The 24299-nt window shown below is 40.2% G+C and overlaps 1 pseudogene across 1 annotated transcript in view; it reads right to left on the bottom strand.

Annotated features, from left to right (window-relative positions):
* Window positions 1–7549, bottom strand: part of LOC307064171 (uncharacterized protein C2orf78-like) — a 34592-nt pseudogene extending 27043 nt beyond the window's left edge. Inside the window, exon 1 of the transcript in view lies at window positions 7486–7549. The product of the transcript in view is annotated as an uncharacterized protein C2orf78-like (transcript). The remainder of the gene's footprint in view (window positions 1–7485) is intronic.
* Window positions 7550–24299: the final 16750 nt, after the last annotated feature.

Genomic DNA, 24299 nt, shown 5'->3' with positions numbered 1-24299 from the left:
AGCAACATTACTCAAAATAGCTAAAATGTAGAAGCAACCCAAATGTCCATCTATGAATTAAATAGATAAGCAAAATATGGTATATACACATAAGAATATTATTCAGCCTTAAAAAGGAAGGAAATCCTGAAATACACTACAACATAGGTAAACCTTGAGGACACTATACTAAGTGAAACAAACCAGTGACAGAAAGACAAATACTGTATGATTCTACTTATATAAGGTACTGAAAGTAGCCAAAATCATACAGACAGAAAACAGATGGTATTTGCCAGGGGCTGGGAGGAGGGGGAAATGGGGATTTATATTTAATGGTTATAAAGTTTCAGTTTTACAAGATGAGAAGAGTTATGGAGATGGGTGCACAAAATTATAAATGTATTTATTACCACTGAACTATGTTTAAAAAGAGATGGTAAATTTTTTTTTTTTTTTTTTTTTTTTTTTTTTTTGCTGTGTTGGGTCTTCGTTTCTGTGTGAGGGCTTACTCTAGTTGTGGCAAGCGGGGGCCACTCTTCATCGCAGTGCGCAGGCCTCTCACTATCACGGCCTCTCTTGTTGTGGAGCACAGGCTCCAGACACGCAGGCTCAGTAGTTGTGGCTCATGGGCCTAGTTGCTCCGCAGCATGTGGGATCTTCCCAGACCAGGGCTCGAACCCGTGTCCCCTGCATTAGCAGGCAGATTCTCAACCACTGCGCCACCAGGGAAGCCCGAGATGGTAAATTTTATGTTATGTGTTTTTTACCACAACAAAAAAATTTGAAGAAAAAAAAAGTGTCCACAGGAAAAAAAAAAGAAGTAAGGTTAGTAAGGTTAGTTCCCTATCCTTTATATCTAGGCTGGCCTAGCGACTAGCTTTGACTAACACGAGTGCAGAGGAAGTGACACGGTGTGAGTTCTGAGTTTAGGCCTCAAGAGACCTTGTAGCTTCTTTCTTATTCTCTTAGAACCTGCTGCTGCTGCTGCCATGTGAACAAGTCTGGGCTAGCCTCCTGTATAATAAGAGACTAAATGGAAAGAGAAACTCAGCTGTCACAGCTAAGGTCCTAGACATACTAGTGAGTTCAGCTGTGGCAGGCTGGCTCTAAGAATGATAACTGCTTCCTGGCATGCAACCCTTCTGTATTCCCTCCCCTTGAGTATGGGCTGGCCTGGCTACTTGCTTCTACCAACAAAAAGTGGCAAAAGTAATCAGATGTTACTTTTGTGATTAGGTTACATACGTTCATAACTTATGTGTCGCTAGAAGAGTCTCAGCCTTTCTCCTTGGAGAAAGGAGAGTCTATTTAATAAATGGAGGAAGGAAAAAGAGACATCTATATGGAAAAGAAGATTAAACTGGATGCCAACCTCACACCATATACAAGGCACAATTCTATTTGGATCAAGAAATTATGTGTCAAGCATAAATCTTTAAAATTCTTATTAGAAAATATGTTAAGGACTTACCTGGTGGCACAGTGGTTAAGAATCCACCTGCCAATGCAGGGGACATGGGTTCGAGCCCTGGTCCGGGAAGATCCCACATGCTGCGGAGCAACTAAGCCCATATGCCACAACTATGGAGGCCTGCGCTCTAGAGCCCACAAGCCACAATTACTGAGTCCACGTGCCACAACTACTGAAGCCTGCGCACCTAGAGCCCATGCTCTGCAACAAGAGAAGCCACCGCAATGAGAAGCCCGTGCACCACAACAAAGACCCAATGCAGCCAAAAATAAGTAAAAATAAAGAAAAAAGAAAATATAAGTTAACATTGTTCAGAACTTGCAGTAAGGAGTTCAAGACACAAAAGATGCTTTTAAAATTTTGGTAAATTTGATTATATTAAGGTTAAGAATTTTTGTTCATAAGACGTTTTAAAGAAAGTGAGAGGGGCTTCCCTGGTGGCACAGTGGTTGGGAGTCCGTCTGCCAGTGCAGGGGACGTGTGTTCGTGCCCCGGTCCGGGAAGATCCCACATGCCGCAGAGCGGCTTGGCCCGTGAGCCATGGCTGCTGAGCCTGCGCATCCGGAGCCTGTGCTCCACACGGGAGAGGCCACAACAGTGAGAGGCCCGCGTACCGCAAAAAAAAAAAAAAAAAAAAAAAAAAAAAGTGAGAAAAGTTTTCCCATTTTCTTTTGGGAAACTCTATTTGCAGTATATCCAACTGACAAATGAGTGGTAAGAAACAAATCAGTAAGAAAAGTGCAAATAACTCTTTGAAAACTAGGCAAAATATATAAACAGGCATTTCACAGAAGAGAAAATAAATATGACCAGTGAACAAATGTTCAACCTCGAGAGACCAAGGGAATGTACACAAAGATCACAATGAGATAAGATACCATTTTACTTCTGCTCAACTGACGCAAAGAATCTGACAACGCCGAGTGCTGGAGAGTAGATGGAGCAATGAATTCTTTTAAATCTCTGGTAGTTGGGGAAACTGATATAACCACTTTGGAAAAGAGTAAAACTGTTTACCATTACCCCCAAAATTGAACATTCATATATTCTATGACCCAGCAATTCTATTAAGAAACTCTTACATGTGCCCATTAAACAATATGTACATAAATGTTCATAACAGCACTGGTGACAATAGCAAAAATTTGGAATCAATCTAAACCCCCATTGCTTGAAAAGTGAATAAATAAACTGCAGTGTACTTATACAGTGCAATTTTGTATAGCACTCAAAATGAAGAAACTGTAGCTGCCTGTAATATAATATTGGAAAAAGTAAGTCCCACTAGATTACATCCATCATGCTATCTTTCTAAATAAAATTAGAAGCAAATAAAAAATATATCAGGACTTCCCTGGTGGCACAGTGGTTAAGAATCCACCTGCCAGTGCAGGGGACACAAGTTCAATCCCTGATCCGGGAAGATCCCACATGCCACAGAGCAACCAAGCCCGTGCGCCACAGCTACTGAGCCTGTGCTCTAGAGCCCGTGAGCCACAACTACTGAGCTGGCGTGCCACAAATACTAAAGCCTGCGTGCCTAGAGCTCGTGCTCTGCAACAAGAGAAACCACTGCAATCAGAAGTCCGTGCACCACAACGAAGAGTAGCCCCTGCTTGCCACAACTAGAGAAAGCCTGCACACAGCCACAGGGACCCAATGCAGCCAAAAATAAATAAATAAAAATTTTAAATTACATATATATCAATATATATTTTTAGAATACATAAAGCTGAGATAAAGGAAAGCCAAAAAAAAGATAAATAAGATTCAGTAAGGTGTTGATAATTACCTTAGATGGGGACAGTAGTGAGTTGGGAGGGGGTAAGATCCCATTGGTAGACGTTTTAAAGTTTGAGTTGAGTGGTGGGTTAAAAAAAAAAAAAGATTAGTATTTTCATTTTCTTTGGATATATACCCAGGAGTGGAACTGCTGAATCATATGGTAGTTCTACTTTTAGCTTTCTGAGGAACCTCCATGCTGTTTTCCACAGTGGCTGTACCAGTTTACATTCCCACCAGCAGTGTACAAAGTTTCCCCTTTCTTCATAGCCTTGCCAACGCTTGTAATTTGTGATGACAGCCATTCTGATAGATGTGAGGTAACATCTTATTGTGGTTTTGATTTGCATTTCTGGAAAGATACATGCAGCCCAATGTTCATAGCAGTATTACTTATAACAGCTAAGATACGGAAGCAACCTAAGTGTCCATCAAATGAATAAATAAAGAAGATGTAGTATATATATATATATATATATATATACACATACATATATATATATATATATGCACACACACACACAATGGAATACTAATCAACCACAAAAGAGAATGAAAATTTTGCCATTTGTAACAACATGGAGGGACCTGGAAGGTATTATGCTTACTTAGTGAAATAAGTCAGATGAGAAAGACAAACACTGTATGTTACCACTTACATGTGGAACTTAAAAAATAAAACAAAAAAGAAAATATAACAAAAAAGAAATAGACTAACAGATATAGACAACAAACTAGTGGTTACCCGTGGGGAGAGGGAAGGTGGAGGGGCAAGATAGGGGTAGGGATTAAGAAGTACGAAGAACTATGTATAAAATAAGTAAGCTGAAAGGATATATTGTACAGCACATGGAATATAGCCAATATTTTAAAATAACTATAAATGGAGTATAATCTTTAAAAATTGTGAATCACCATGTTGTATGCTTGAAACTTATATAATATTGTAAACCAACTATACCTCACTGAAAATAAAACAGGCAAACAAAATAGAGAATTACAGTCTAAGAGAACATGAAATGTATTAATAAAAGTTCACTTAATTTTTTTAAACGTAATTAATCTGAGAAAAAATTTTTAGAACTGAGGACTTGAATTTTCAGATTGAAAGGCCCATTAGCATCCAACACAGGAGATGACATTAAACTGTACTAAGGCATATCAATGTGAAATTTTAGAAGTTTAGAAATAATAAGATCCTATAAGCTTCTAGAAAGGAAAAAAAATGGTCTCACAAAAAGAATCAAGAATCACAATGGTGTTGGATTTAATAGAAAAGCTAAAAGATAGTGAAATAATACTTTCAAATTTTTGAGGGGACAGGATTTCCAAGGGAAGTTTATACCCAGCCGCCCCCAGCAAAAAAAGTGGATATAAGCTAAGAAAGAGGAAAATATGAGGTTCAAGATATGAGAGTGAAGGGTGAACCTAAAATGACAGTTACACAGCAGAGCAACTAGTCCAGAATCTAGGAGAGAGATCTTTAAGAATTTGAAATTGAGGGAAACAGTGTGTTGGAAAGTAATGAGAGGAAATTCACACAACTGGGGTTAAGGCTGAATTAGTAATAAATACATAGAAAACAAAGCAAATGAAAAAACGAGACAATTTGTAGGAAAATAAAAGGAAGAAAGAGAAAAGTAACGACACACTACAGGTTCAGCTGTGAATACCATTTATACATTCAAAATAATGTAAACATTAAATATTCAGTTAATCAACACTACAATGTAAGTAACTATATTAGGAAGCTGAGGAGACTGGAAGTTTGCATATGTGTGGTGGGGGCAGAAGGTGTGGTAAAATAGAACTAAATCTTTCACTTTCATAGTGGGAAGTAAATAGATAATTCCAAAAACTAAAAACATCAAGACATAACAAACAAAAGCATGTTATTTGAGGGGTTAAATGTGAAAAAAAAATTAGCTAAAAATGTTGAAAGTGGCTGCCTCTGAGTGAGGTGAGGAGAGACAAGATGGGGGTTGCTATTTATTATAATATACCTTGGAGAATTACATCACTTTTAAAATTATGGGCATATAAAACATTGATAGAAATTAAAACTAAATTTAAAAAAAAAGAAGTAGAAAGCCCAGGCTATGGAGTTAGAAGACACGGGTTCAAGTTCTGATTCTACCACTTACCACTGATGTGATATTGAACAACTATCCACAAAGTGCTATTAGGCCATAGATGGATATAAAAGTTGGTGAATAACAAAACTACCTAGCCCCATTCATTGGATTTTACCTTATGAGCAAATCTTGATTATTTATGCTTCTCATATAGGACTTAGCATAGACTTTATACATAGTATGTCCTAAATTCAATGACTACATCAAAATTTAATGCATTTGTTAGTCAGGGATCTGATTTCATACCAACTACCCAATCTGTACCTAAGTAAATTGCTCAACTCCTTTTTTTCAAATATCATGTCTTTAAAACATATTTCCCTGTAACTAAGACAATAAACTATTCCCTGTATTTTGTACATGCTCCTGTTATTGTACTTGTCACATTGTAACACACAATTTCTAGCATATTTGAACTTATTTCTGTATACTGTTTCCTCAATCACAAGAATTTCAGTTTTGAGTATGCAGGGATTTCAAGTCACTTCTCTTGGATATAATTAGGAAAAAAAGGGGGGGGGCAGTGAGAATAGGATTGAGAAGAGAAAAAAGATAAGTAGATGCCTAAGCAGGAATAGAAGGCTTTTGCTTTTTTTTTTTTTTTGCAGTAGAGCTTTGAGAAAAATCAAGGAAGCTGAAGCAAAAGAAATATAGGCTCAGAACTGCCTGCCAGCATTTGTTAATACAGAGGGAGCTAAGCTGATTGAGAGGTGACAATCAAGTGACAGCTTTCACTTGTGAGATTCTGAAGCACTTTGATATATACTAATTCTAGTCCAAACCAAAGCTGTATATAACTCTGAGAACTAGGAAGGAGTTTGAGAAATACTACGGTGAACTGGATACGTTAAAAAACAATTTCCTAGAACTTTTTCCATTTCATATATCCCAAGAGACACGGTGGAACTATAGAGATAATAGTCAATAATTTGTGTCATAAAATCATAGTAGCATTAAACATTTGCACACAGGAATGTCCAGAAAAAAAAAAGCCCCTTAGTAAACATGTTAATCTGTAATTAAGCAAAATAAACATACTATGTTCTCACTGAAATTGAGAAAGAAGGAAATCTTGGATTTTCTAACAAGCAAGGGATGGTAAGTGGAAATTAATTATCTTTGCACAACTGGTTGGTTGAATCCATATTGCGAAACCCGGATACGAAGGGCCAACTATAGTGTCAAGTAGCAGATCACATGCTTTACAAACATCTCATTTAATTCTCACACAAAAATCCCCAAAGGATTCAGTCTCATTTTACAGCTAAAGATAATGAAGTTCAGGTCAGTTAGACAATTTGTCCAAGACCACACAGTTTTTGAGTGTTGAAGCCCACACAGTCTGAACTCCAGAACCTGTGCTTTTAACAACCATGCTACAGCAGTAGCTGTTTAATTTAAAAATCTTGAAAACATTTCTAAACACGAATTAATAGGCAATGGGAATTCCCTGTCCAGTGTTTAGGACTACATGCTTCCATTGCAGGGGAACTAAGATCCCACAAGCTGCGTGGTGTGGCAAAAAAAAAAAAAAAAAAAAAAAAAGAAAAGAAAAAAAAAATTAATAGGCAATGTAGTGTCAGTGTGCTAAACCTATATTGCTGAAACTCGGGCTCTTATAATACCCACTCATGAATCTAACTACAGCTCAGACTCAAATTTTTAGGATTTAAACATCTAGGGCTTGAATTTACTTTCTCTTACACCTCGGGGGCAAAAAGAGCTACCTTTATAGGCAGGCCCTTCAACCCATTCAGTAATATCTACTTACAGGTCACCACCGGCCATAACTGAGCCAGACGCTGGGGATAAAGTGAACAAACTGGACATGACCCCTATTCTCACGGAGGTTATAGTCCAGTAGAGGAGAGAGTAAGTAAGAGAGTAGGGCTGCCATACGCAGGCAAACAAGGGGCTATAATTTCACATTAGAGGGTCAAGGAAGACCTCTCTCAGCAAATAACTTGAAGGCTAAGCTGGATTTAGAATGCATGTGTTGTGGGTAAGGGGAGAGCATTTCTGGTAGAGAACATCATGTGTAACGGCTTGTAGCAGGAAAAAAAAAAATCCAAACATAAGTTTGATCCTGCCCTCCTCAGTATCTACAGCTCCTACAAATCTGAGAAGGCAGTGGCAACAGGGAGAACGATGGCTCCTGAAACATCTTGCCATCAGGCATTCTCCAATCAGCCAGTAAGAACACAGCTTGGGAAACTTGGACCTAAGGGATCTAGACTATATTGAACAATATCTGAGAATGAGAGAACTGCAGGCTGTTCTGGCACATAAGAGCAGCCAAGAGGCAGGCCAAATACACAATGAGAAATTTAGGATTCTTTTAAAAAAATGCTTATCACTGAAATGCATAGCATTCCATGGTAAGAATTTAAAACTCAGTCATTTAGGTGAAACTTAGCCATCAAACATAACAAAATACAGATATTGAGGAGTTCAAAATTTCATGTTAAGAATGAAAAATCTTTCTATACGCAAATCTGATTATGACATTTTCTTGTTTAAAATTCCTCAAACAACTCCCCACTGTTTTGGGGATAAAGTTCAAACTCTTTAGTCTAATCCCTGTATTCTCTCCAGTACCATTTCCTGCTTCCCTGCCCTCCATATTCACACTATAACCATACAGCAAGTTACCAGTATACATCATACCTTTTCAAAGAGAATAGAAGAGCCAACATAAAGGAACTTCCACTAACCATGTTGTAACAACTTAAGCATCAAAACATTTTAAAATGAATAGATAGATAATAGTTACAGTTAATTTAAAATAAAACTGTGAAAAGCTACACATTTATAATGATACTTAAGAGATAAAGGCTAATATGTAATGTAATAAAAAGTTATAATACCAAGAAGAGTAACTATAGTAGGGTATTTGATTTTTTTAAATTGTTATAAGTAGGGGAGTATTAAAAAAAGAAAACATTAATATTTCTAAAATATACATATGTTTATAAAGTCTGGATACACAGTTGTTTTTATCTGTATAGGTAGAAAAGGCTGAATACAGGGAATTGTAAGCAAACCAGACCTCACAGAAGTAGAAACTATGTCAAGAACAAAAGGACTGATCCATGTGAGAAGCATACATACTAACAAGGTAGAAAGAGGATTCAACAATTGATCTGCACCAGTGATTGCTTTAACACAAAAAGCAACTAGAAAGAAGTTTCAATGCTATAATCCAAAATTACAAGTTAACCAAATGCCCTGAAGAAGAGAGCTAAAAGTACAAACTACATTACTCAAATCCTAGGAATGAACATTCTAGGTGGTTCTATCAATAATAGTCAGATACTAATAAGCCATACATAGCTTCTAATAATTGCAACAGACTGCGTCAATGTATAATGACAGGACAATGGGTTACATAATTCTGACTAAGAAAAACCTAAAGAACACATCATTCCAGGGAAAACTCCAGGGAAAAAACACATCATTCCAGGAAAAACTAAAACCTATATAAAAAGTATGATCTAACAAAGCTTTTTGGTCATAAGTTCAGTGTTGTTTTTTTTTAATATTTATTTATTTGGTTGTGCCAGGTCTTGGTTGCAGCACGTAGAGTCCTTAGTTGCTGCTCACTGGCTCCTTAGTTGTGGCATGTGGGCTCTTTAGTTGTGGCATGTGAACTCTTAGTTGTGGCATGCATGTGGGATCTAGTTCCCTGACCAGGGATTGAACCCAGGCCCCCTGCATTGGGAGCGCAGAGTCTTAACCACTGTGCAACCAGGGAAGTCCCATAAGTTCAGTTATTAAAAGTAGCCCAGTCATAGAATCAGTGACTCAGGTTTGAAATACTCTGGGAAAAGCAATCATGAACTATGCCTTAACTAAAAATCAATAACAAGTCAATAACCCAAATTCTATAACCCTGGCTGGACTAGAGTATTATTCCTTTTCTTTTTGGTCTGATAAGATTACTATAACTCTCTGAAGACTAAAAAAAAAAACCACTACTAGAATCCTAGGAAATATCAAGATAAGTATGTCGTAATCCTAAGAAGACAAAGCATGGTTAACGACTATTTTGTTTATTGGCTGTTCAGGGTGATTGGTGTATTCAGAAGAATCAACCATACTAAATTTGTAATAATAATTTTAATTGCTTAAAGATAACTAATTTAATTTGTAATCAAATTTTAGTTATTTTTTAAACATTGATTTTAAATTAGATTTTTTGGTTTCTTAGTATATGTATTCAATTATTTGAGTTTTAAACACAATGCAAACAGTTCTGAGTGCTCCTCTCTGCAGACAAAAGCCTCTTGGATGGTACAGAATCTAATCAATAGTTATAAGCCTCTTCAGGGCTTCCCTGGTGGCGCAGTGGTTGAGAGTCCGCCTGCCGATGCAGGGGACACGGGTTCGTGCCCCGGTCCGGGAAGATCCCACATGCCGCGGAGTGGCTAGGCCCGTGAGCCATGGCCGCTGAGCCTGCGCGTCCGGAGCCTGTGCTCCGCAACGGGAGAAGCCACAACAGTGAGAGGCCCACGTACCGCAAAAAAAAAATAGTTATAAGCCTCTTCAAATCAGGGACTGTGTCTTATTTGACTTTATGTCATCAACCTCTAGCACAGTAGAGTCAGTTCTCAATAAATGTTTCTTAAGTGAAAGCATGAATGATAATAATAATTATAAGAACCCAACAAACAAATAAATCAAACTCTAGTCTCCTTACCTGCTTTTTTTTCCCCCTTTTGACCTGGAACTGGTTCTAAGCCATCTTGACCTTTTCTCATTAACATGGCAAGCGATGCATCATGAGCTCTGAACAGGTCCACTACCTCATGTAAGGCAACGTATGTTATCAGATCACAGCTCAGGACCAGTACATCTGTCTGTCAAATGGAGAAGGGGAAAAGTCAATATCACAAAGGACAATGGATCACACAAATCATCACAGGATAAACTTACAATGTCTTCAAAGAACACAAACTGCACACTTGCCCTCAAACCTTTTTTATAGCAGTAGCACAGGTAAAATAAATGGGGTCGTTCTACTTGAGCTGTGTTGGGGGAGGGTCTGGAATTCCTACCTCCCCTTTGTGTATGCCTTACTGCTACTGTCCCTGAGGCACCTCTGGAATCCTGGGCTCTAATGTACAGAGTATGAAAACCACCACACTGTCTATTTCTGTGACTATGGAGTTAATAATCTTAAATTTATACATCGCTTTACAGTTCAAAAAGCACTTTGGGGCTTCCCTGGTGGCGCAGTGGTTGAGAGTCCGCCTGCCGATGCAGGGGACACAGGTTTGTGCCCCGGTCCGGGAAGATCCCACATGCCGCGGAGCGCCTAGGCCCGTGAGCCATGGCCGCTGAGCCTGCGCGTCTGGAGCCTGTGCTCTGCAACGGGAGAAGCCACAACAGTGAGAGGCCCGCGTACCGCAAAAAAAAAAAAAAAAAAAAAGCACTTTGGCAAGGTTTGATGATTCAATATGGTTATGAAATACTTTATTTTAAAGCAGTCACTTTGATTGGAAGATTAGGATTGATACATATACATTATTGATACTATGTATAAAATGGATAACTAATGAGAACATACTGTATAGCACAGGGAACTCTACTTAATGCAATGTGGTGACCTAAATGGGAAGGAAATCCAAAAAAGAGGGGATATATGTATATGTATAGCTGATTCATTTTACTGTACAGTAGGAACTAACACAACATTGCAATGCAACTATACTCCCATAAAAATTAATTAAAAAAACTTAAAGTCACTTTTCTACAATACTAGGAAATAAATAACACACGAATATATTATAATGTGCCCTTCTTTGGGAAATCAGTCTAGCTAATAACCAATTATAATACAACCTCAGGTATGTATAAAAGCACTCATTTAAGCCTCATAACAGTACAGGTTCTTCTATTTTTAAAAGTCTGAAAAACATTGGAGTAAATTATTCCAGGTTTAAGAATAAAGTAAATATCTACATGGAAACTTCTGTAAGTAGCTCCAACTTTTCTAAGATTTTAATTTAAAATCAAGATTACTGGGCTTCCCTGGTGGCGCAGTGGTTGAGAGTCTGCCTGCCGATGCAGGCGACACGGGTTCGTGCCCCGGTCTGGGAAGATCCCACATGCCGCGGAGCGGCTGGGCCCGTGAGCCATGGCCACTGAGCCTGCGCGTCCGGAGCCTGTGCTCCGCAACGGGAGAGGCCACAACAGTGACAGGCCCGCGTACCGCAAGAAAACAAAAAACAAAAAACAAAATATCAAGATTCCTGCTTTGGGGGAAAATATAGATAATTTCAACTTACATTCTAGGAAAGCAAAGAATCATACTTGCTCAGGAAGTGACTCAACCATCAGAATGCCTTATCTTACTGCCTGCAATTTCTTATTCCGAATACAGAATCTGTACCAGAACCGTCATTTCTTTTTCTACATATAACTCATTATTTATAGCTTAAACAATTCCTTTTGAAGCGCTCTTAAGTTTAAGAAGTTCAAATTTGGATTTTTTTCTGCTCTTCTACTTAAAGCTCTCTTAATTCTTTCTGGATCTTAACTGAGCTAAAAAAAAAAAAAAAAAGTACCTATAAACATCTTCTTCTTAGGAAAAAAAAATTCCTTAAGTCTGCAGCTCACCATCCAGGAACTGTCAAACATTAACAGATCAGCCCACATACATGCAAGCTAAGGAAGAAACAGCTTGCAGAATCCTACTTCTTGTTAACAATGCTTAGAAGGGAGGAAGTATGGACCATTTACTAAAGACATGTCACTTACAGCAGTACAGAAGTTGCCCCATTTCTTTATAATGAAAATGACAGTTTGTTGAAGAAAAAAAATCCTGAATATTTTTCTAAGTTTCTTTAATAAGATGACTGATTTCTGCAAGCTGACTGTTCCACAATAAATTTAATTATTAAGTGTACTCCAGAGTGAAGAAAACGACCCAATGCAGATGCCTCTCAGGTGGTGACAATGTTGTCTTGGAAAATAAATGCTGTTATCATTCAATATCTGCAAAAAATAAATCTGTCAGCATATTGAAGGTCAAACAAGTCCTGCATAATTGTGAACAGTCTGCAGCCTCATTTACCTCTTTGTTTTTAGATGACTTTTTGCTAAGCTGAATGCAAAATCCCCAAGGAGCACAGGAACAGAGCCCTCCCCCGTGTCTGGTTGCCATCTGTTCTCAGCGTGAAAAGAAAGGCTTCCGTCTGAAAGGGCAGGGCCTTGGATACAGATGGAGGTGCTCTTCCATCAGGCCCTCTTCCTGCCTCTGCTCCCAGAGAATGCACCACTCTCACTGAGACCAAACACATTCCTGTCTTCTCTGCAACTCCACTTCCAAAGGAAAGTCTCTGCTGACAAACTGTACTTTGTTTCCAAAGCTAGAAATCCTGGAAGAAGAAACTAAAGTCTAAAAGGAAAATGAAATCATCCTTTCATCTTCGTAATGCTATCTATTTTGCTTTACATTTTAATAAAAGTTGTAACAGGAAGAAAATAAATGACTATTGTTTTTATTTTTATTCTAAAAATGCAAAGCCCACTCTAGAAATGCAAATGTTCTTCTACTAACTGGAGCCCAGAGAAAGAAAGTGGAAAAACTGTTAAGAGCCAGAAGTATTTCTGATCATGTGTGATCACAAATCATGAATAAACATAGACTGTTTGGACTGTGAAGCAACTGTATATCTTAACTTGAAAGTTCCTGGGACACACCAACCCTCAGCTGCCTTGTGTTTTGGGCGACCAGTTCTTTTCTAACACCACAGTAGGCCTCATCTTCTGCAGAGACCAACTGGCATCTCCACAGACCTCCCTATTCACTATTCTAACAGTCCTCAGTGAGCTTTATCCCAAGCTTGCTCCTCTAGAGGAACCAGGGCAATGTCAAGGGCAAAAAGCACAGCTCTAAAGGAGAGCAAATGTGTGCATTTTCCACCAAGTGGAAACATACAAGGTCTTCAAGGGAAAGTAGAAGATAGCACTTTAGTATTCAAGATACCCAGGAATTCAAAATTCAAACTGCTGCCAATTAGTCTTGGCTAAAGCAGACAAATAAAGTTTAGAAAACCCAGTTACCAAGCCATGGCAAAGTCCAGAAATCTGTCATTATAAGAACATTTTCAATCCAGCCAAAACCATTGAGTAAAACTAGAAGAAAAAAACAAAACCGGATGTATGTGTGTGTGGTGGTAATGGTGGGGTAGGAGGTAGGGAGAGTTATGGGGACTAGCCTCTTTTCTTTTCCTGGAAGCTGTTCCATGACAGATTGTTATAAATAACACAATCTGGCAAACAATCTCCTACAGAAAGGAGAAAGAAAAACACACTTACTCCCCTGGAAAAAAACTGTCAGGGCAAGGTAAGTACCATGCGTTTACCCGCTCAGCACGTCCGCAAACAATGGCTATGATCCAAATCACCACCCTACACTCCACCCCTGCCCATTCGGAACTAATGAATTCAGCGAGTTGGTGTGAATGTGAATGGTCACAATTTACATTACCTATGTGGTCCAATCCCAATCCAATCCCCAAGAGTAGTTTGGTGCTTTAATAATTACTGATGGCTAACTACAATGGAGACCTCACTATGCTCAATTTTGGTTGAAATACTTGGAAAAGATTCCCAGTCTGCAGTTCCCAAAGTGTTCAGCAAAGGGCCAACTGCCACTTTGTTTTTACTAAGGTTTGACCAGCAGGTGCAGGAAGGAATGACCAACTTAGTATGTAAATAAGAAATGTGATAATCCTTAGGCTTAGAACGAAATATCCTTCCTCTGCTCCTTAGCTTATAGTGTCACCACCATCCAGGATCTGAAGACAGAAAGCTGGCCATAGCCTAGGGCTGAAGTCTTCTCTTTCCTACCCAGTACCCCTTCCTCACATCTCACTGGTCCCAAGTCCTCCTCTTGTATTTCCACTGCACTGTCTTAGTTCAGGCCTCAAAATATTTTTCCAGCCTTTATTTTTTTAACTTAAAAAATATTCATTTATTTATTTATTTATTTTTGGCTGTGTTGGGTCTTCCATGCTGCGTACAGGCTTTCTCTGGTTGCAGCAAGCAGGGGCTACTCTTTGTTGAGGTGCGCAGGCTTCTCATTGTGGTGGCTTCTCTTGTTGAGGAGCATGGGCTCTAGGCACGCGGGATTCAGTAGTTGTGGCTTGTGGGCTCTAGAGCACAGGCTCAGTAGCTGTGGTGCACGGGCTCAGTTGTTCTGCAGCATGTGGGATCTTCCCGGACCAGGGCTTGAACCCGTGTCCCCTGCATTGGCAGGTGGATTCTTAACCACTGCGCCACCAGGGAAGCCCTTTTCCAGTCTCTTAACTGGTCTCTCTCACAGCAGTTTTCCTATATTCTAATCCATACTCCAATTTCCACTGCTTATTTAATTTTTCTGCTTAAAGACACCCTAAAATAGTGTTCTCCAAACCAAAAAAAAAAAAAAAGATAAACACTTATCCACTTATTCCCACTTAAAATATTTATTTAGAAACACACAAATCAGGACTTCCCTGGTGGCACAGTGGATAAGAATCCATCTGCCAATGCAGGGACACAGGTTCGAGCCCTGGTCCAGGAAGATCCCACATGCCACAGAGCAACTAAGCCCGTGCGCCACAACTACTGAGCCTGTGCTCTGGCGCCCGTGAGCCACAACTACTGAGCCCGTGTGCTGCAACTACTGAAGCCCGCACGCCTAGAAACTGTGCTCCACAAGAGAAGCCACCACAATGAGAAGCCCACACACCGCAACGAAGAGTAGCCCCCACTCACTGCAACTAGAGAAAGCCCACATGCAGCAATGACGACCCAATGCAGCCAAAAATTAAAAAATTTTAAAAAACCCAAAACACACAAATCACTATAAATGATATAATATGCTCTTTCTATAACATATATAAAAATAGATTTAAAAGAAGAGATAAAATTAAAAAGAACTAGATATTCTAATTTATTTATTTATTTATAGATATTCTAACATTTACCTCTGGAACTCCATCCTGCACACCCTCTGGCTTTCAGAACACTCCATTTTAGAGATCATTACTCCACAAGATTGAGTTCAAATTGCTTAGCATGACAGTAAGGGTCTTCAAAGTATGATTCCACCTACCTAATTCAGCCTTCTTTCTCACAATCCTCCCTCCACATAGTTAATGTTAATTTGCTAGGGTAAACTGCCAAGAATGCATTCCCTAGTCTCTCTTTCCACCCCACCACACATTCATCAATCAAGATTCTGGAGGGGGACTTCCGGGGAAGATGGTGGAAGAGTAAGATGCGGAGATCACCTTCCTCCCCACAGATACACCAGAAATACAGCTACACATGGAACAACTCCTACAGAACACCTACTGAACGCTGGCAGAAGACGTCAGACCCCGCAAAAGGCAAGAAACTCCCCACGTACCCGGGTAGGGCAAAAGAAAAAAGAATAAACAGAGACAAAAGGATAGGGACGGGATCTGCACCAGTGGGAGGGAGCCGTGAAGGAGGAAAGGTTTCCACACACTAGGAAGCCCCTTCGCGGGCGGAGACTGCAGGTGGCGGAGGGGGAAAGCATCCAAGTCGCGGAGGAGAGCGCAGCAACAGGGGTGCGGAGGGCAAAGCGGAGAGATTTCCGCACGTGCCGACTGGCACTCATCAGCCCGAGAGGCTTATCTGCTCGCCCGCTGGGGCGGGTGGGGCTGGGAGCTGAGGCTCGGGTTTCGGTCGGAGCGCAGGGAGAGGACTGGGGCTGGCGGCGTGAACACAGCCTGAAGGGGCTAATGCGCCACAGCTAGCCGGGAGGGAGTCCGGGAAAAAGTCTGGACCTGCCGAAGAGGCAAGAGACTTTTTCTTCCCTCTGTTTCCTGGTGCGCGGGGAGAGGGCATTAAGAGTGCTGCTTAAAGGAGCTCCACAGACAGGCGCGAGCCGCAGCTGAAAGCGCGGAGCCCAGAGACAGCCATGGGACGCTGGGGCTGCTGCCGCCGCCAAGAGGCCTGTGTGCGAGCGCAGGTCACTGTCCACGCCCCCCTTCCAGGGAGCCTGTGCAGCCCATCACTGCCAGGGTCCCGGGATCCAGGGACGGCTTCCCCGGGAGAGCTCACGGTGCGCCTCGGGCTGGTGCAATGTCACGCCAGTCTCTGCTGCCGCCGGCTCGCCCCGCATCCGTACCCTTCCCTCCCTCCCCCTGGCCTGAGTGAGCCAGAGCCCCCGAATCAGCTGCTCCTTTAACCCCGTCCTGTCTGAGCGAAGAACAGACGCACTCCAGCAACCTACACGCAGAGGTGGGGCCAAATCCAAAGCTGAGACCCGGGAGCTGTGAGAACAAAGAAGACATAGGGAAATCTCTCCCAGCAGCCTCAGAAGCAGCGGATTAAAGCTCCACAATCAACTTGATGTACCCTGCATCCGTGGAATACATGAATAGACAACTAATCATCCCAAATTGAGGAGCCGTGCGGATGAAAGGTTCTTGGTGCTGCAGCCAGGAGTCAGTGCTGTGCCTCTGAGGTGGGACAGCCAACTTCAGGACACTGGTCCACAAGAGACCTCCCAGCAACACATAATATCAAACGGCGAAAATCTATCAGAGATCTCCATCTCAACACCAGCACCCAGCTTCACTCAACGACCAGCAAGCTACAGTGCTGGACACCCTATGCCAAACAACTAGCAAGACAGGAACACAACCCCACACATTAGCAGAGAGGCTGCCTAAAATCATAAAAAGTCCACAGACACCCCAAAACACACCACCAGACGTGGACCTGCCCACCAGAAAGACAAGATCCAGCCTCAACCACCAGAACACAGGCACTAGTCCCCTCCATCAGGAAGCCTACACAACCCACTGAAACAACCTTAGCCACTGGGGACAGACACCAAAAACAACGGGAACTACAAACCTGCAGCCTGCAAAAAGGAGACCCCAAACACAGTAAGATAAGCAAAATGAGAAGACAGAAAAATACACAGCAGGAGAAGGAGCAAGATAAAAACCCACCAGACCTAACAAATGAAGAGGAAATAGGCAGTCTACCTAAAAAAGAATTCAGAATAATGATAGTAAAGATGATTCAAAATCTTGGAAATAGAATAGACAAAATGCAAGAAACAGTTAACAAGTACCTAGAAAAAATAAAGATGAATCAAGCAACAATTAGAAACACAGTAAATGACATGAAAAATACTCTAGATGGGATCAATAGCAGAATAACTGAGGCAGAAGAACAGATAAGTGACCTGGGAGATAAAATAGTGGAAATAACTACTGCAGAGCAGAAGAAAGAAAAAAGAATGAAAAGAACTGAGGACAGTCTCAGAGACCTCTGGGACAACGTTAAACGCACCAACATTCGAATTATAGGGGTTCCAGAAGAAGAAGAGAAAAAGAAAGGGACTGAGAAAATATTTGAAGAGATTATAGTTGAAAACTTCCCTAATATGGGAAAGGAAATACTTAATCAAGTCCAGGAGGCACAGAGAGTCCCATACAGGATAAATCCAAGGAGAAATACGCCAAGACACATATTAATCAAAGTGTCAAAAATTAAATACAAAGAAAACATATTAAAAGCAGCAAGGGAAAAAGAACAAATAACACACAAGGGAATCCCCATAAGGTTAACAGCTGATCTCTCAGCAGAAACTCTGCAAGCCAGAAGGGAGTGGCAGGACATATTTAAAGTGATGAAAGAGAAAAACCTGCAACCAAGATTACTCCACACAGCAAGGATCTCATTCAGATTAGATGGAGAAATTAAAACGTTTACAGACAAGCAAAAGCTGAGAGAGTTCAGCACCACAAACCAGCTTTACAACAAATGCTAAAGGAACTTCTCTAGGCAAGAAACACAACAGAAGGAAAAGACCTACAATAACGAACCCAATACAATTAAGAAAACGGGAATAGGAACATACATATCGATAATTACCTTAAATGTAAATGGACTAAATGCTCCCACCAAAAGACACAGATTGGCTGAATGGATACAAAACAAGACCCATATATATGCTGTCTACAAGAGACCCACTTCAGACCTAGAGACACATACAGACTGAAAGTAAGGGGATGGAAAAAGATATTCCATGCAAATGGAAACCAAAAGAAAGCTGGAGTAGCAATTCTCGTATCAGACAAAATAGACTTTAAAATAAAGACTACTAGAAGAGACAAAGAAGGACACTACATAATGATCAAGGGATCGATCCAAGAAGAAGATTTAACAATTGTAAATATTTATGCACCCAACATAGGAGCACCTCAATACATAAGGCAAATACTAAGAGCTATAAAAGGGGAAATCGACAGTAACACATTCATAGTAGGGGACTTTAACACCCCACTTTCACCAATGGACAGATCATCCAAAATGAAAATAAATAAGGAAACACAAGCTTTAAATGATACATTAAACAAGATGGACTTAATTGATATTTATAGGACATTCCATCCAAAAACAACAGAATACACATTTTTCTCAAGTGCTCATGGGACATTCTCCAGGACAGATCATATCTTGGGTCACAAATGAAGCCTTAGTAAATTTAAGAAAATTGATATCATATCAAGTATCCTTTCCAACCACAATGCTATGAGACTAGATATCAATTACAGGAAAAGATCTGTAAAAAATACAAACACATGGAGGCTAAACAATACACTACTTAATAACGAAGTGATCACTGAAGAAATCAAAGAGGAAATTTTAAAAATACCTAGAAACAAATGACAATGGAGACACGACGACCCAAAACCTATGGGATGCAGCAAAAGCAGTCCTAAGAGGGAAGTTTATAGCAATACAATCCCACCTTAAGAAACAGGAAACATCTCGAATAAACAACCTAAGCTTGCACCTAAAGCAATTAGAGAAAGAAGAACAAAAACATCCCAAAGTTAGCAGAACGAAAGAAATCATAAAGATCAGATCAGAAATAAATGAAAAAGAAATGAAGGAAACGATAGCAAAGATCAATAAAACTAAAAGCTGGTTCTCTGAGAAGATAAACAAAATTGATAAACCATTAGCCAGACTCATCAAGAAAAAAAGGGAGAAGACTCAAATCAATAGAATGAGAAATGAAAAAGGAAAAGTAACAACTGACACTGCATAAATACCAAAGATCATGAGAGATTACTACAAGCAACTCTATGCCAATAAAATGGACAACCTGGAAGAAATGGACAAATTCTTAGAAATGCACAACATGACGAGACTGAATCAGGAAGAAATAGAAAATATAAACACACCAATCACAAGCACTGAAATTGAAACTGTGATAAAAAATCTTCCAACAAACAAAAGCCCAGGACCAGATGGCTTCACAGGCGAATTCTATCAAACATTTACAGAAGAGCTAACACCTATCCTTCTCAAACTCTTCCAAAATATAGCAGAGGGAGGAACACTCCCAAACTCATTCTACGAGGCCACCATCACCTTGATACCAAAACCAGACAAGGATGTCACAAAGAAAGAAAACTACAGGCCAATATCACTGATGAACATAGATGCAAAAATCCTCAACAAAATACTAGCAAACAGAATCCAACAGCACATTAAAAGGATCATACACCATGATCAAGTGGGGTTTATTCCAGGAATGCAAGGATTCTTCAATATATGCAAATCAATCAACATGAAACACCATATTAAGAAACTGAAGGAGAAAAACCATATGATCATCTCAATAGATGCAGAGAAAGCTTTTGACAAAATTGAACACCCATTTATGATAAAAAAAAAAAACCCTGCAGAAAGTAGGCATAGAGGGAACTTTCCTCAACATAATAAAGGCCATATATGACAAACCCACAGTCAACATCATCCCCAATGGTGAAAAACTGAAACCATTTCCACTAAGATCAGGAACAAGACAAGGTTGTCCACTCTCACCACTCTTATTCAACACAGTTTTGGAAGTTTTAGCCACAGCAATCAGAGAAGAAAAGGAAATAAAAGGAATCCAAATTGGAAAAGAAGAAGTAAAGCTGTCACTGTTTGCAGATGACATGATACTATACATAGAGAATCCTAAAGATGCTACCAGAAAACTACTAGAGGTAATCAATGAATTTGGTAAAGTAGCAGGATACAAAATTAATGCACAGAAATCTCTGGCATTCCTATATACTAATGATAAAAAATCTGAAAGTGAAATCAAGAAAACACTCCCATTTACCACTGCAACAAAAAGAATAAAATATCTAGGAATAAACCTACCTAAGGAGACAAAAGACCTGTATGCAGAAAATTGTAAGACACTGATGAAAGAAATTAAAGATGATACAAATAGATGGAGAGATATACCATGTTCTTCGATTGGAAGAATCAACATTGTGAAAATGACTCTACTACCCAAAGCAATCTACAGATTCAATGCAATCCCTATCAAACTACCACTGACATGTTTTCACAGAACTAGGACAAAAAAATTCACAATTTGTATGGAAACACTAAAGACCCTGAATAGCCAAAGCAATCTTGAGAACGAAAAATGGAGCTGGAGGAATCATGCTCCCTGACTTCAGACTATACTACAAAGCTACAGTAATCAAGACAGTATGGTACTGGCACAAAAACAGAAAGATAGATCAATGGAACAGGATAGAAAGCCCAGAGATAAACCCACGCACATTTGGTCACCTTATCTTTGATAAAGGAGGCAGGAATGTATAGTGGAGAAAGGACAGCCTCTTCAATAAGTGGTGCTGGGAAAACTGGACAGGGACATGTAAAAGTATGAGATTAGATCACTCCCTAACACCATACACAAAAATAAGCTCAAAATGGATTAAAGACCTAAATGTAAGGCCAGACACTATCAAACTCTTAGAGGAAAACATAGGCAGAACACTCTATGACATAAATCACAGCAAGATCCTTTTTGACCCACCTCCTAGAGAAATGTTAATAAAGACAAAAATAAACACATGGGACCTAATGAAACTTAAAAGCTTTTGCACAGCAAAGGAAACCATAAACAAGACCGAAGAAAACCCTCAGAATGGGAGAAAATATTTGCAAATGAAGCAACTGACAAAGGATTAATCTCCAAAATTTATAAGCAGCTCATGCAGCTCAATAACAAAAAAACAAACAACCCAATCCAAAAATGGGCAGAAGACCTAAATAGACATTTCTCCACAGAAGATATACAGATGGCCAACAAACACATGAAAGAATGCTCAACATCTTTAATCATTAGAGAAATGCAAATCAAAACTACAATGAGATATCATCTTACACCAGTCAGAATGGCCATCATCAAAATATCTAGAAACAATAAATGCTGGAGAGGGTGTGGAGAAAAGGGAACACTCTTGCACTGCTGGTGGGAATGTGAATTGGTACAGCCACTATGGAGAACAGTATGGAGGTTCCTTAAAAAACTACAGATAGGGCCTCCCTGGTGGCGCAGTGGTTGAGAGTCCGCCTGCCGATGCAGGGGATACGGGTTCGTGCCCCGGTCTGGGAGGATCCCATATGCCGCGGAGCGGCTGGGCCCGTGAGCCATGGCTGCTGAGCCTGCGCATCCGGAGCCTGTGCTCCGCAACGGGAGAGGCCACAACAGTGAGAGGCCCGCATACCACAAAAAAAAAAAAAAACTACAGATAGAACTACCATATGACCCAGCAATCCCACTACTGGGCATATACCCTGAGAAAACCATGATTCAAAAAGAGTCATGTACCAAAGTGTTCATTGCAGCTCTATTTACAATAGCCCGGAGATGGAAACAACCTAAGTGTCCATCATCGGATGAATGGATAAAGAAGATGTGGCACATATATATAATGGAGTATTACTCAGCCATAAAAAGAAATGAAATTGAGCTATTTATAATGAGGTGGATAGACCTAGAGTCTGTCATACAGAGTGAAATAAGTCAGAAAGAGAAAGACAAATACCATATGCTAACACATATATATGGAATTTAAGAAGAAAAAAATGTCATGAAGAACCTAGGGGTAAGACAGGAATAAAGACACAGACCTACTTGAGAATGGACTTGAGGACATGGGGAGGGGGAAGGGTAAGCTGTGACAAAGCGAAAGAGAGGCATGGACATACATACACTACCAAACGTAAGGTAGATAGCTAGTCGGAAGCAGCCGCAGAGCACAGGGAGATCAGCTCAGTGCTATGTGACCGCCTGGAGGGGTGGGATAGGGAGGGTGGGAGGGAGACGCAAGACAGAGGGGATATGGGGACATATGTATATGTATAACTGGTTCACTTTGTTATAAAGCAGAAACTAACACACCACTGTTAAGGAATTATACTCCAATAAAGATGTAAAAATAAAATAAAAAATAGTGTTTTTGCAGGAATGTACTATAAAGAATTAACTACTATAAAGTCAAAATTCATTGTCTCTGGGAAATTTTGCATAGCCTCCAATCAGATGCAATAGTGTGGAATGGAGAATGTCCATCAGGAACTGATTTAATTAAAGAAAAAGGGAGTGGAAAAAAAAGATAGCCTATCAGAAGAATAGAATTTGTTTTTGAGTGAAAGAAATGGAATACCTTCACTTTTAATGATCAATATTAAAAAGGACAAACAGTTTCTGAAGGGCTCTTGGGGTCCCAAAGCACCTCCATTCCTTCTCTCATTCACTGCTCCTCACACGCCACGGGTCTACGTGCCTGTACAGTTCTCGGGTAAGTAGCACCGTGCTTATTTCACAATGAAAAAATAAGGCTTGAGACGTAAGCCCAAGCTGCACAGCAGGCAAACAGAAAAAAGACTAGAATCGACTGTCAGATTTTTCCAACTCTGCCACAGTATTTCGTGCTCCAGCACTTAAAAAAATTATATGAGAAAGTAAATAAAAAACAACAACACGTAGCTGATCTCTGCAAAAGGTATGTCTGTGACTAGGTGGTGTCTGGCATTCGTCATCTCCTGCCTGGATTACTACCGCCCTACAATTCTAACAATCTCTTCTATTTCAACTGATCCAGGCTTCCCTGGTGGCGCAGTGGTTGAGAGTCTGCCTGCCAATGCAGGAGACACGGCTTTGTGCCCCGGTCCTGGAGGATCCCACATGCCGCGGAGCGGCTGGGCCCGTGAGCCATGGCCACTGAGCCTGGGCATCCGGAGCCTGTGCTCCGCCACGGGAGAGGCCGCGGCAGTGAGAGGCCTGCGTAACGCAAAAAAAGAAAAAAAAAAGTCTATTTCAACTGCTCCTCCACATGGAAGATGTTATCTTTCTAAAATATAAACTTGGCTGGATTGCTCTTTTGTTTAAACATCTTCACTTAGCACAGAATGAAGCCCAAGTTTTTAGCATACCTTTGAGAACTCTTTATAAACAAATATCAGTCTGTCTCTCCAACTGAATTGTAAGTGCAAACTATGACTTACAACGACCGAACTCATCCACCTCCCTCCTTTCCCCTGCCAGCCTCCCTGACCCCATTCTCTACTGCCCTGCCCTCACTCACTTTCCCCTGTCCAGCCACACTGGCCTCCTTACTATTCCTCAAACATGCCAAGCACAGTCGTGCCTCTGGGACTTTTCTTACGAGCCGCATGGTGAGTTTGAGAAAAACTGAAAGAATTAGAGTATCAGGTTCCAGTAAATTGTTACGTGTATCTTGCATAAGTTTTTGTTCATTAATTTATATCCAACTACATAAAGCAAATTTGGGGAAAAAATAATAAATAAATAAATATGATTAAGGTCTCCAAATATTTTCACAGGAAGATGTCCACCATATATTAAATTATAAACCAGAATATCTAAATACTATACAATTAAATCACATGTACAGTCAGTGCTGTATATCCAACGGTTCCATATCCTGCAGATATGGAAGGCCGACTATACTACACCATTTTACATACGGGACTTGAGCGTCCGAGGATTTTGGTATCCATGGGGAGTCCTAAAACCAATCCCACCAAGGAATAATTGTATATGCTTATATCTGCTT

This window comes from Hyperoodon ampullatus, assembly GCF_949752795.1.
Source record: "Hyperoodon ampullatus genome assembly, chromosome: 15".
Taxonomy (NCBI): Eukaryota; Metazoa; Chordata; class Mammalia; order Artiodactyla; family Ziphiidae; genus Hyperoodon; species Hyperoodon ampullatus.
Note: the sequence above shows the minus strand (reverse complement) of the source record. Positions and strands in the feature narration are given on the sequence as shown.